Consider the following 12208-nt stretch of genomic DNA (forward strand, 5'->3'; position numbering starts at 1 on the left):
TTACTGAAGCTTTTTGTATGAGTATTGCTAAGTTTCTAAAGTTCATATTATATTTGAATTTACTGCCAGGAGCATAGAATTTTAGTAGTTCAGAAAGTATGCTTCGTTATGATTGCTTCAGGGGAATGTCCTAACACACTACAAAATATGCTTGCATCGTCATCACAGTGTGGAGAAGTGAAGCTGGAAAACTATACGTTGTGGAATACTTTTTTGTATACCTTAAATAAAATTTAAAAAGACCTTTGAAAAGTGAAGGTAAAAATAAAAAGCCTGAAGAGAGAAAAAGAACACGAGTGGGTGCTTGATTCTGCAAAATAATCATTCCTGATTTTTTTAAGTGTAAGGATGGTATTGGATTAAATGCTTTAAAACTTCTTGTTATTTATAGATATGCTGATTTTTGGATTAAATAACGTGCTGTCTGATAAAAGGGTTAGAGAATGAATGTTCTGTGGTGTGGCAACAATTTTTCCAAACTCCTTTTTGGAAAAGACCCAGCACCCCTCTTCCCTTCTCCTACAAAACTACACTGTAGTTCCCCAGGTTTTAAAAGTATGCACAATTTTTCCTCTATCTCTTGTGTTTCAAATCACCAGAGTAGGAAAGAAATCTGGAGGTAGGAGATTATAGTAGCTCTAGCTGTCTCTTCCTTAACAGCTACACACCTGCACACACAACAGCACACAGTCATCACAGCCCTGTCCAGATTGCGATGTTGCACGTTGACAATTGCCCCTGTAAGCTGCAGAGGGGTAGCGAGGCAAGGCGAGAGAGAAACAACTGCAGATACAGAGCCTAACTGTGCTGCCTTCCTCTCTTCCCCTCTCCTCACCATGCTTTTCATTACCCACCTCCCCAATTTAACCGCAGCCGGCTCTTCTATGGCTTTTCTCTTAATTACCGTAAACCCTCCTAGTGTTATCTCAGCTCCCTCCTCCTCACCAATCCCCGAATCTCTCGCCCCTCCTCGTCCAGGTAGGTAGAGCAGACGCCACAGCTGCCGCTGCTATTGCCTCCGCAGCGGATCCCATCAAGATCTCCCCGCCCACGCCCGATCCGGGCTGAAGTCTCGCACTGGCCTGGGGATGAGGGCGGGGGAGAGAGTGGCGTGGCTGGGAGAGGGGAGGGGGGACGTGGGAAGGAGACAAAAACAGCTTTCAAGCGGCGGGCGCGGCTCCACTTGGCATCTGGGCAGCGGGTCTGGGGTCAGTCTTGGGAAGCCACCCGGTGACTGGTTTTGCAGCTGGTAATTCAGTGGGGCTCAGCTGTGGCCTGAGTGTTAGCCCCTGTAGGGAGCAGACGCCTGCCTGCCGAGCAACACCTTCTAAGCAATCAGAACTCAGGAAACCAGAGGGATCTGTGAAGAGAGGGAAGCCCAGGAGGAGGCCAGAGCTCCAAGGAGCCCTGCTTCTCAGGGGTCCCTTAGGTGCTGGTGGCGACCTGTCATTTGGTAGCAAGTAAGTGCCTTTTTCTTGCTGTCACGCCCAGCCCCAGGAAAGTGATAGGCACCATCTGCGGCCTGCCTTTCCCACCCCCCAATCTGCCCCACCCCCTGCACACCCTTAGGGTCCCCACAGGAGGATGGAAGTTGAAGACTCTGGGTATGAGTTAAGAGAGCTATTCTGAGAGCAGCAGTGGTCTGTGGGGTTTGCTCTATGCTGAGTGTGCGGTCAGTTATCTCATCCCACCAGGTAAGCTGCTAAACCAAGATTCTCTCTGAGTATACTATTTCTAGAAACCTTATATGACTTGTATTATGTGACACAAAGATAGTGTAGAAGGAATGAAAGGTTAAGCAAAATGAAGTATGCTTTTTCCAATGGATTTCTTCTTTCATTCTAAGTACTTTAGTGATTTCAAGGTCAGTGCTTTTCACGTAAGAATTGCCAATGTAAAAGTAGAGGCATCGATATCATTGGAAATGCTCAGTTTAAACAGGTAGTCATAGGTATTGTTTGCAGCAATAGGGCAGTGAGGATTTGGTTTTTCTTTTTCCTGTTTTTTTAAACTGTGAAAATGCATACCTTCTGGAGGTTTTGTTTTAGAAGTGATGATGTGACTCTAGTTATGTTACCTCCAATACTTGAGACATTGATGAAAAGAGAACAAATGATGAATCCATGTGAATAATAGATTGAAGGCCCTTCATTAATGGAAATGATGGAATCAAGTGTGGATATTGGTCAGAAAAATATCTTGAAATGAAAGGCATTTGGCATTGCTTTTTGAGAGGTTCCTCCTGATTATCGTTCAAGAGAGTAGATTATGGCAAAGCTGAAGGAGAGGAGAGTCTGTAATAAACTGAGTCCTGGGTAGCAAACTTGCTATGACCAAAGGTTTCATAATCTAGCTACTAATTCTACAAATAAGAAACATAAGGTTTATATGAAGTCATTTGGTGAGGTTACCAGGCTAATCAACAAATGAGCTGGAAATACAATGAAAGAGACTTTGGAATTTAGAATTGTAATACTTGATTTCCATTTGTGTGCAGATGAAGTAAACTGCTTCAGTTGATGAAGCTTTGTTTTTCTTATCTGTACATGATATATTAAAAAATTCTAAGGATTAACTGACAGATATTACATGAAATGTTTTGTGAAAGAAATATCATGTATAACTGTTGGTTGCATTAAGGAATAACTCAGTTTCTATCTACCATTCTGGTTTGCATGTTAAATCAAATTCAATATGAGAATAAAGAAGGCTTTCCTATGCTTCTCTAGAATAACCAAGAGGAAGTCAAATTCAAGTTTATTTTTTGCCAGCTGTACAATTTAAAGTATATTTTAACCTCCATTCTTAAAAAGGATGCGCCATGGCTAGACACTCATATTCAAACATTCTTGTAAATTGTCCAAATATGCTTTGCCTCCTTTGTCTTTTTAAATGTTGTTTTAGGGGTGTGTGTGGGGTTCCACTTCTTGGGAATGAAATTATTAAGTATGTTGGATATTGCATAATTTATTTGTTCTGCAAATTAATAATAGGAGAAATCAAAATTTAGTCATAAATACTCTTAACTGCAGAGGTTTCTTAAAATATTGCACTCAGGAAAGAGGTAGAGTGAGTCCATTGTTTTCCATGGACATGTTTAAAGTGGTGGAAGAAAGACCTTAAGATGGACATAGGCTCTGGAAAAGGGCCCAGTAGATCCCAGATAACACAGTTGGGCCCCTGGACCTGCTGCTGAATCAGTCTCCATTGGAGAACTGAAGATAGAGCAAAGAATTAGGAACTGGGCATTGTCTCCATAGTCTAATGCAGTAGAAATTTTGGAAAGGTAGTTGACATATATTCTCATTGATTTTGCCCAAGTAGAATGAATACATGGCTATGCGTCCTAGAAACAAACAGTTAAAAAAACAACTGTATTTTCCTCAATCCCTCACTTAGGAAAGAACTGTCCTAATACAACCTAGTTCCAGATTTCTCTGGCATAACATTTGCATCATAACTGGGCAATCAGAGACGAACCTAGATCTCTCTACTACCATGTTGGACCCTCTCTTAAGAGTTGGTTATGGAAGCATTCGTCTAAAAGGGACACTCTTTGGTTTCTGGGAGCCTGATCCCATTTTGTCCCAATAGGCTATAGCAGTTTGAGCTATTTGTGACAGAGATGTCCGTAACCCTTGCCCACCTCCACCAGCTGTCAGTGGTGCTCAGTCACCTATGGTCACATGGGACTTAGTTTTCTCTGCCTTGATCCCCTTCTATTAGTGTGGGTTAACCAATGTCAGGTAAGTATATCTCATCTTAGTAACAGTCAAAGAGGGAGCCTCTGAAGTAAAAGGAAAAGTTTTTATCCAAAAGCTTTTAGGAGAATTTTTCAGCTCATGCATATCTCCTGACCCAGCTAAAATTGTGATTTCCATGCATTTGTTTAATTACTCTTTTAAAAAACCTGGCTCCATCTTGGTACACTCCATTATAATAGCCCTAGATAATGACATCCCTATTGTCTGTGTGGTCTCTCTAACTGGGTTGAGTTGGCCTGGTGTTGGCTTAGGATCACTAGCTGTGTGGACAGGATACCTCTGAATGTAGTGCAAATCACATACTTGTCTGGTTGCATCAGCATCAAAGAGCTTGACAGAAACACTGAAACTGAAGCCTCTCAGATAGAAATTTTGACAGAAATGTCTGAGATTGGGATGGATTTTAAACTACAATAGCAGATGATACTGATTTAGGGACCGCTGTCCCCTGATTAAATGTTGTGTTGAGTACTATATTACATCCTTTCTGCTTTAAACAGTAGAGCAAACCTCCCAGACCACCAACCTCTCATTCTCTGAGTTTTCCCAGAGGCTTCATGCTCTAAGCACCAGATTACTGGTTCTAATTTTGTCTCCAATCCCTATCTGCTCTCTTCCCTGGACCCCAGAGCCCTATTTTTGACACTCAGAGTCATGTTCACTCTATTATATTGCGATTTTCTCTCTAGTTGCACTCCCATTTAAGGTGTGGGTTTGTACATTTGGGTCCATATTTGAGAGTGGTTTCTGGGAGGGGGGGATTCCTGGAAAAGCATACAGACTCTGTAAGAGGTCTCCAGGATTCCAGTAAATATAAGAAAGCTGGTACTTTTGTATCCTATGGGTAACTTTTTTCCTCCTTGTGTGTGTTTTTGTTACTTTTGTGAAAATAAATGTTGGAAGAATCATAAGTAAAAAAAAAAAAAAAAAAAAAAAAAAAAAAAAATTTGAAAAGATGTGTTTTGTAGATCCAGTGGCATCTAAAACTATAGATCAAAAAAGCTCTTGTGATGCTGGTGAGTATCCAAGTTACATTCATGACAGAATCTCCTTTGCGTGACACAAATAGGGGCAACAGTGGATTCCTCTCTTTTGAGCTCTGGCTTCTCTTGGCTTCTGGCTGACAAGGGTCTGACTGACAAGGGTCATAAGAATAGTTAGCTTGAACGAACAGAGAGATTCTGACTTTTCCCCAACATGCTTGTTTTGTGTACTGGACATGCACAACGTGGAAGTTTCCATCATATCACAGAACAAGGAACCCTGTTAGTGAACCATGGAGTTTCATAGGGAAGCTGAAATTAATGTATTGAAAACAAAGAAGTTTTCTTTTTCGTTTCTGGGACCCTTCCCTGTCTCTGCTGTCTGGTCAGTCACAATGGCTCACCGTAGTGAGACTGCATCTTCTACCAAGTATTAATGTCCTGTGTATCCTCTCCAAGCCTCCACATTTTCACTGAACTTTCCTTGAAATCATTCTTGCGTGTGACTTTGAGATGGGTGCTGGTCTCCGACTTTGTCATGTGTCTGTCCACTCTTCTAGTAAGGAGTATAGATTGACTGTGCCTTTCTGAATGTGCATGATTGCACTCATCCTCCCTGAAAAGGAGTCACTGGCAAAGACCTCAGCTCCTGATTGTCATGAACCATTGCTAGAATCTAAATTTATTACACTTTGCAGGGAGTTTGTTTCTCCAAAGAGGACTTTTCACTTTGAGAAGAGAGGGGACATGTCTCCTTGGTTTTTGCTGGTGCTTATTTACATACTAGGTGATATCCTGGTTATTTAATTCAGGGTAGAAGCCTAAATTTAAATTCTTAAGAATCACAACCAAAACAAATAACATCACAAAAACAAAAATTATTCTTTTTTAAGATGAAGAAAAAAATGATTGTTTTTTGTTTTCACTTAGCATGATGGTCTCTAGGTTCATTCACTGATTGAAGCTTAGGTTGGTTCCATATCTAGCTGTTATAAATAATGCTGCAATGAACTTGCATATCTCTTTGGTGTACTGACTTCAATTTATTTGAATAAACACTTATTGTGACAATGTTGATGATTCTGGAGGACATTATGCTAAGTGATAAAAAGACAAATACAGCTGTTCAGTACCTCTGGAGGGTTAATTCCAGGACCCCCACTATATACCACAATCTGAGAATGTTCAAATCCTTTTATATGAAATGATGTGATATTTTTATTTAACCTTTTGCATATCTCCTTTATACTTTAAATCCTCTCTAGGTTATTTATAATACCTTACACAATATAAGTGCTACAGAGTTCGTATATTGTATCTTTAGGGGATATTGACAAGAAAATAAATATATGATCAGTACAAATGCATTTTTTTCTGCATAATTCTGAACCACATTTGATGAAATCCATGAATGCAGAACCCACAGACACAGAGGACTGGATCAGCTGGGCTGTATGATCTCATTCATGTGGAAACTTCCAAAGCTAAACGCAGAAGTAGAGAGGAGAATGGAAGTTACTGGAAGCTCAGAGAAGAGGCGTAGATGAGGGAAAGGGAAATGTTGGTCAAAGTATACCATGTTTCGGGTAGTGATATATGGCACAGTATGGTGGCAATAGCTAACTAATGATGTATTTTGTATTTCAAAACTATTAAAATAGCAGATTTGGAATGTTTTCACAAGTAAATGATAAGTATGTGTGCTATGGTTGTAATGATCAGTTTGATTTAATCATCCCACAATATGTATGTGCATGCATCATCACATTGTACCCCATGAATATATACAATTGTTTTTATCATATATAAAATTTTATAAAATAGGCAACACATACTTATTTTTTTGATAAAGCTGCTTATTTACAATTTCTTCCACAAGATAACATAGTCTAGGGATGTGTTGGCTGAAATTGTCAGAGTGAGAGAATTGAAACCAGAATTGTTGATATATTGAGGAATCAGACAGGAAGCCAAAATGAGATGACCTGAGAACAGAACATGGCATGGCTGTGTGTAGAATCCATGCCCAAGAACAAGGTTGCAAAAGTGAATTGTTAAGCTAGACAAACTGTCTGAAAGGATGCATACTGGAATAGGTATCAGATATCAAAACTAATGTGTAAGTAAATAACTCGTGGAAAAATAATCCAAAAGCAGAAAATCAAGTGAGTTAAGAGGAAATTAAAAAGCATCCATCCACAGAAATGGCTGTAGAATTCCAGGGGGATTGTTGCAATTTCAACCAAGCTGTACTTTATACCCAAAGCTTCAGTGTACAAACGTTCATCTCTGTGTTTTGGTAATAGACATACATGAAGAGTTCTGCTTAAGTAGTACAGAAATATTAGCTGAAAACAATAGAATCTTGATGCCCTTTTTCTTTCTTCCTATAGAAATAAAGGCTTATTAACTTCTAGTAGGTGAAGCATGCACACACTAGCATATATAGCTCTGTGTATATAATAAGCTGAGAGTATGTTGATAGCGATGGGAGGGTGAGGTATGTAGAGGGGATGGGAAGATGTTGGTCTAGGAATATCTAACTAAAGTTAGATAAAAGGAATAAATTTAAAGAGATCTGTGGTACAAAAAGGTGACTATAGTTAATGACAATATAAATTGACCATATATTATGTTATTTAAAAATGCAAAGAGAGTGATTGTTATGTGCTATCAAAATAATATCTGTGTGATGTAATATATCGGTTAATTGGTGAGATTCAGCCATTCAAGAATATACATATATATATATATATACTCCATACTATATTGCACAGACTAAAAACATAATGTTATCTGTAAATTTCAAAACAACTAAATGAAAAAATTTAAAAACCACTTTATTTGAAGATGGGTGATGCAAGTTGTTCTCAACTGTGTTTTTCCACCTAGTAGTTGATTGACTGGGTAGTCCTCCATGAGCATAGATCTATCTGTCATTCTTTATTACTGACCAGTATTCCATGATAGTAACATGGTAGAATTTATGGTATTAGCTCCTTAGTGTCAATAGGTTGATTCTAGTGGTTGGAATTAAAAGTATGCTATGATAAATCTTTTCACAAATATGACTTCTCAAACTTCAAGAATTTTCATTAGGTAGTTTAATTACTGAACCAATGAGTACAAATAACTTATTAGGGAAAATATTGACAAGTTGCTCTTTTTTTTTCTTTTTTCAGGTAGAGTTATAGACAGTGAGAGAGACAGAGAGGAAGGTCTTCCTTCTGTTGGTTCACCCCCTAAATGGCCACTACAAAGCCAGGAGCCAGGTGCTTATTTCTGGTCTCCCACATGGGTGCAGGGGCCAAGTACTTGGGCCAACCTCCACTGCCATGCCAGGCCACAGCAGAGAGCTGGACTGGAAGAGGAGCCAGCGGGACTAGAACCTGGCGCCCATATGGGATGCTGGCACCGCAGGGGGAGGATTAGCCAAGTTAGCCATGGCGCCAGCCCCAACAAATTGCTCTTTAAAACTGCACCAACTTAACTCTTACCTGAACCAGATGAGGGTGCTGGGTGCCTCTGTATCCTAGCTTGTAGAAGGTTTCATTCACTTCTGTGGCATCCTCTACTGTTGAGGAACAGTATTTTTTACTTCTTACTATTTTTTGAACTCTTTACTTAGTGTAGGGTTAATCTTATTAGTATAAAGTAAACTGAAAGTATAGCATTGCAAAAATTAAGAACAGGAATAAGAGAGGTAGGAGGAGGAAGTGTGGGAGCATGGGCAAGAGATAGGGTAGGGTGGGAAATATCATTATGTTCCTAAATCTGTATGTATGAATTACTGGAAATTTATTTATCTTAAATTTTAAAAATTGGAAAGGTCTCATTCATTGAGATGAGTCTCAATTATGTCTCTATAGAGTTTTACCACTAAAATTATTGTTTTAAATTTATCCACATAAGTTCAGAATCTCATTAGCTTCAGTCATCTTTTCTTACAGGCTTCTACTTCCTAGAAGCCAATGATAATATTTGCATAGCCTCCCATTTAAAAAAAAAAGCACTGCATCACATATCATTTGAGTTCTAAACTGTTGGGGGCAGAAGGATTCTAGTCAGAGAGGTCTATGAGAAAATCCTGCATCAGAGAATTTTACTGTGAGTATTCTTGCAGTGTGGGAAAAATGAACTATAAGCTGTCTTGTATCTATTAAGTACAGTCAAGTGGCCTCAACCAATAAAAATGATCATCTAAATTGGTCACTAAATTGCTTAATTGGTCAGCAGGTATGATTTCCTACATTCTTAATGATCTAGATTCTATTTAATGATCACATTAATTCTCTATGTTACATTACATGGAGTTGGTACCTTTTAGCCCTATGTTGACTTGTTTTCATGGGCTTCTTATTCACATTTTTCTTTATGATTATTTGAATGCCACTGGTTCAATAGGACTGATGTATTATCCAGGTCTAATATAGAGCACCATTGTTTCAAGATAGTTTGAAAACTACTAAGATGCCATTTTATTCCTATTTCATATTTCATGTCAGAGTAAATAGGCACTTGAGATATTATTGCTTAATGGATCCACTGCCCTAATTTGTTTATTTTGCTTTATTTATTCTTCATTTGTCTATATTGCTCTGTAGCCTGCATCCTTCTGTGCTAGCCTAAGTCTTTTTGGAAATTCATTAGGTATCTTGTAAAAAAAATTTCCTACAGTTTCTTTGGCAAAGCTAATCTAACATTTCTTTCTCTTCCAGCTTTACAGAAAGCATAAAGATGCATTATTTAGATTCTGTATTTTCATTTTCCGAAGATGGAAAGAAAGTATGTGTGACTCCATCCCCTACTTGCGGAGACTCTGTCTCCAGAGCCTGACTGCATTACTGGCATGCTCTGTTCTAGGAATCAAACTAAGGGACAGGGGTAGCATTTGCAAGTAGTAGAAGAAAAATATTAACTTCTGTGTCATCTTTCATCCCTACACACATTTTCTTAAAAAAAAATGCAGCTTAAGTTGTAGATACAGAATACTGTTGGCATGGCCTCTACCCTGGGAGCTTAGAATGGAGAGGACTACCATTGACTCACTGATGGGGTAACCATGAAACTCATCACCCAGCTCAGGAGAATTTTGACAAGGAAAGAGGACATCATAAATAATCTTCAACCAGATACTTGGCATCACACTACTTAAAGATGAGATTGAATGGTTTGGAAAGGAGAGGATAGGTAGAAGGCAAAGGATAGAGTTGTTATCCCCAAGTTTAGTGGGAGCTACAAGAAAAGGTGGATGTCCCAACTGTGTATCTTTGGTTTCAGAGTTTATAGCTGTCTTGTACCAGGATCTCTGTTGCCTAAATGAAAATGGAAAGTCATTGCCAAACAGGCACTCAAAGAATGAGGAAAGCCAGAGAGCTAAGGGGAAGCAGAGGCCCAAAGTGGTGAAGAGTATGTATCTTTTGGAGAAGGCATGCTGTGAAACATATTTTCCTCAGCAATTCTGGTAGATGCCTCATTGCTCCTACTCAGAAAATCAGATGAGAAAAAACAATCAAAGAGAATATAATGATGTGTCCGTTTTATGAGGGTGTTTGGGTGAAGTGCCATTCTTCAGATGAAGGGATCTTTCTGCCTCTCAGACTGCGTCAGATTCATCTTCAGGGATCACAGCCCAAGATATTCTGAATAGCCTAGCCAAGTTGTCCCACCAAGTCCTAGATTTTCATTATTAGCCCTAGGAGATTTCTGATATGCAGTCAGAAGCAAGGAGGATTCAAAACCACTGCACTGAGAGGATTTGAGTTCTCTACAGCTCTCAGCACCAGGGAGTTCACCAGAGGCTGCCCTCCTTTCACCAGTTTTATCATCGTAGAGGTTCCAGGTCTTATGCATTACAGATTTGGCCTTGTCCCATCTGTTTAGCTTCTCAGAGTCTTTTACAATGTTAAGGCTTTGCATCCATCTAACCTTACACAGAGCCAGATGAGGTGCCTGAGTTTATGATTGGCCATATATGACAAAATGTTTGAAACTTTTCTATCTGGTTGTAGATTTAGTGTATAGTTTATGAATCTGTGGTCCTTGTTCCAGTGCCAAGAAGCTGGACAACAATGAAGGTTCAAGGAAATCCAATAGTCAAAGCACAGATTAGGAGGACACTCGAGTGGTCAGCTGGTTCTGAAAGGATCACAAGATCTCCAGGGATGGACCTGATTCTGGAATGTTTACAAAAAATTTAAATTAAAGTCTTGAGTCCATCTAGTTGCATGAAAATGACTCCTTTGTGTTCCTATGGAAAGGAGAAGAGAATATTTTCCTTTTCCTTGTTAAATTCTCTTGTGGCCACTGGCCAGGAATTTTTGGTCAAGGATCTGACAGATTGCATCAACCAGAAATAGAATTCTAAGAAAATCCTGGCTCTTTTACAACTTGCTCATTTTGGTGGGATAACAAGGGATACTTCAGAAATCCTAGAATGACTTCATAGAGCAGCAGCGGTTTTGAGAACATCTGGAGACAATGGGCATAGTGAGGGGTTTAGAATGTTGGATTACTACAGTTTCCCAAGCTCATGTGTAGGGAGCCAAAGACTTTCATTATCTTCAGGTGGGAACATTTAAAGTTGAACCAACTTCACTGTGTTCTTGGCCACTTCTCTTCCTGTTGCCTTATCAGTACTATCAGGGGTTTCTTGGTGAGGCAAGAGACCCTTGAGAGGATCTCTTTTCAACTGATCTGGTATTTTGACCACCAGTAAGCTCCTATATGTTCATTGCTCTTAGTAAATTGGCTTTCAGATGCAGATAGGGAGATTTGGTGTGGTTATCTGGCACCCTGTAAACTTTTAATCTGACTGCTGCAAGTTGACTATTGTCCTGAAGATTAATGTTTTATATTGCTCCCTTCCTCAAGAAGAGAGACATTCATTGTTCTCAGATTATTGGACAATTTGATGGACAGTAGATAGAATCCTGGTCCACCAGTGTTTCGGATGATTTTATTTGTTTTAAAGATTTATTTATTTATTTGAAAGAGTTACACAGGGAGGAGAGGCAGGGAGAGAGAGAGGTCTTCCACCCATTGGTTCACTCCCCAATAGACCGCAACAGCCGGATCTGTGCCTATCCAAAGCCAGGAGCTTCCTCCGGGTCTCACACATGGGTGCAGAGAAAAGGACTTGGGCCATCTTCCACCGCTTTCCCAGGCCATAGCAGAGAGCTGCATTAGAAGTAGAGCAGCCAGGTCTTGAATGGGTGCCCATATGGGATGCTGGCGCTTCAGGCCAGGGTGTTAACCTGCTGTGCCACAGCACTGGCCCCTTGGGATGATTTCAATTTCAATCTCTGTTCCTCTTGAAATGTTGATCATTATCAGATATGCACAGTGTAAGAATTGGTTTTTAGTTGTCTAAATGTCTTTTCCCTTGTCCTTGAATTCTGTGACTGTATTTTATTAATGATTCTAATGCTGCTGCCTGGTACTGTGCTTGACACTTATTAA

The 12208-nt window shown here is 39.5% G+C and overlaps 1 protein-coding gene across 3 annotated transcripts in view; it reads left to right on the forward strand.

The window, feature by feature from the left end:
• Positions 1-1169: 1169 nt before the first annotated feature.
• The window catches only part of SCN7A (sodium voltage-gated channel alpha subunit 7), a 97418-nt gene continuing 86379 nt past the window's right edge, over positions 1170-12208 (forward strand). Inside the window, exons 1-2 of one of the 3 annotated variants that reach the window (XM_070070734.1) lie at positions 1176-1460; positions 1570-1694. The gene's annotated coding sequence lies outside the window, so the exon portion shown is untranslated. Of the gene's footprint in view, positions 1461-1569; positions 1695-12208 lie in introns of all 3 variants that reach the window. The other 2 variants (XM_070070736.1, XM_070070735.1) reach the window with 2 other exon arrangements.

This window comes from Oryctolagus cuniculus, chromosome 3 (assembly GCF_964237555.1).
Source record: "Oryctolagus cuniculus chromosome 3, mOryCun1.1, whole genome shotgun sequence".
Taxonomy (NCBI): domain Eukaryota; kingdom Metazoa; phylum Chordata; class Mammalia; order Lagomorpha; family Leporidae; genus Oryctolagus; species Oryctolagus cuniculus.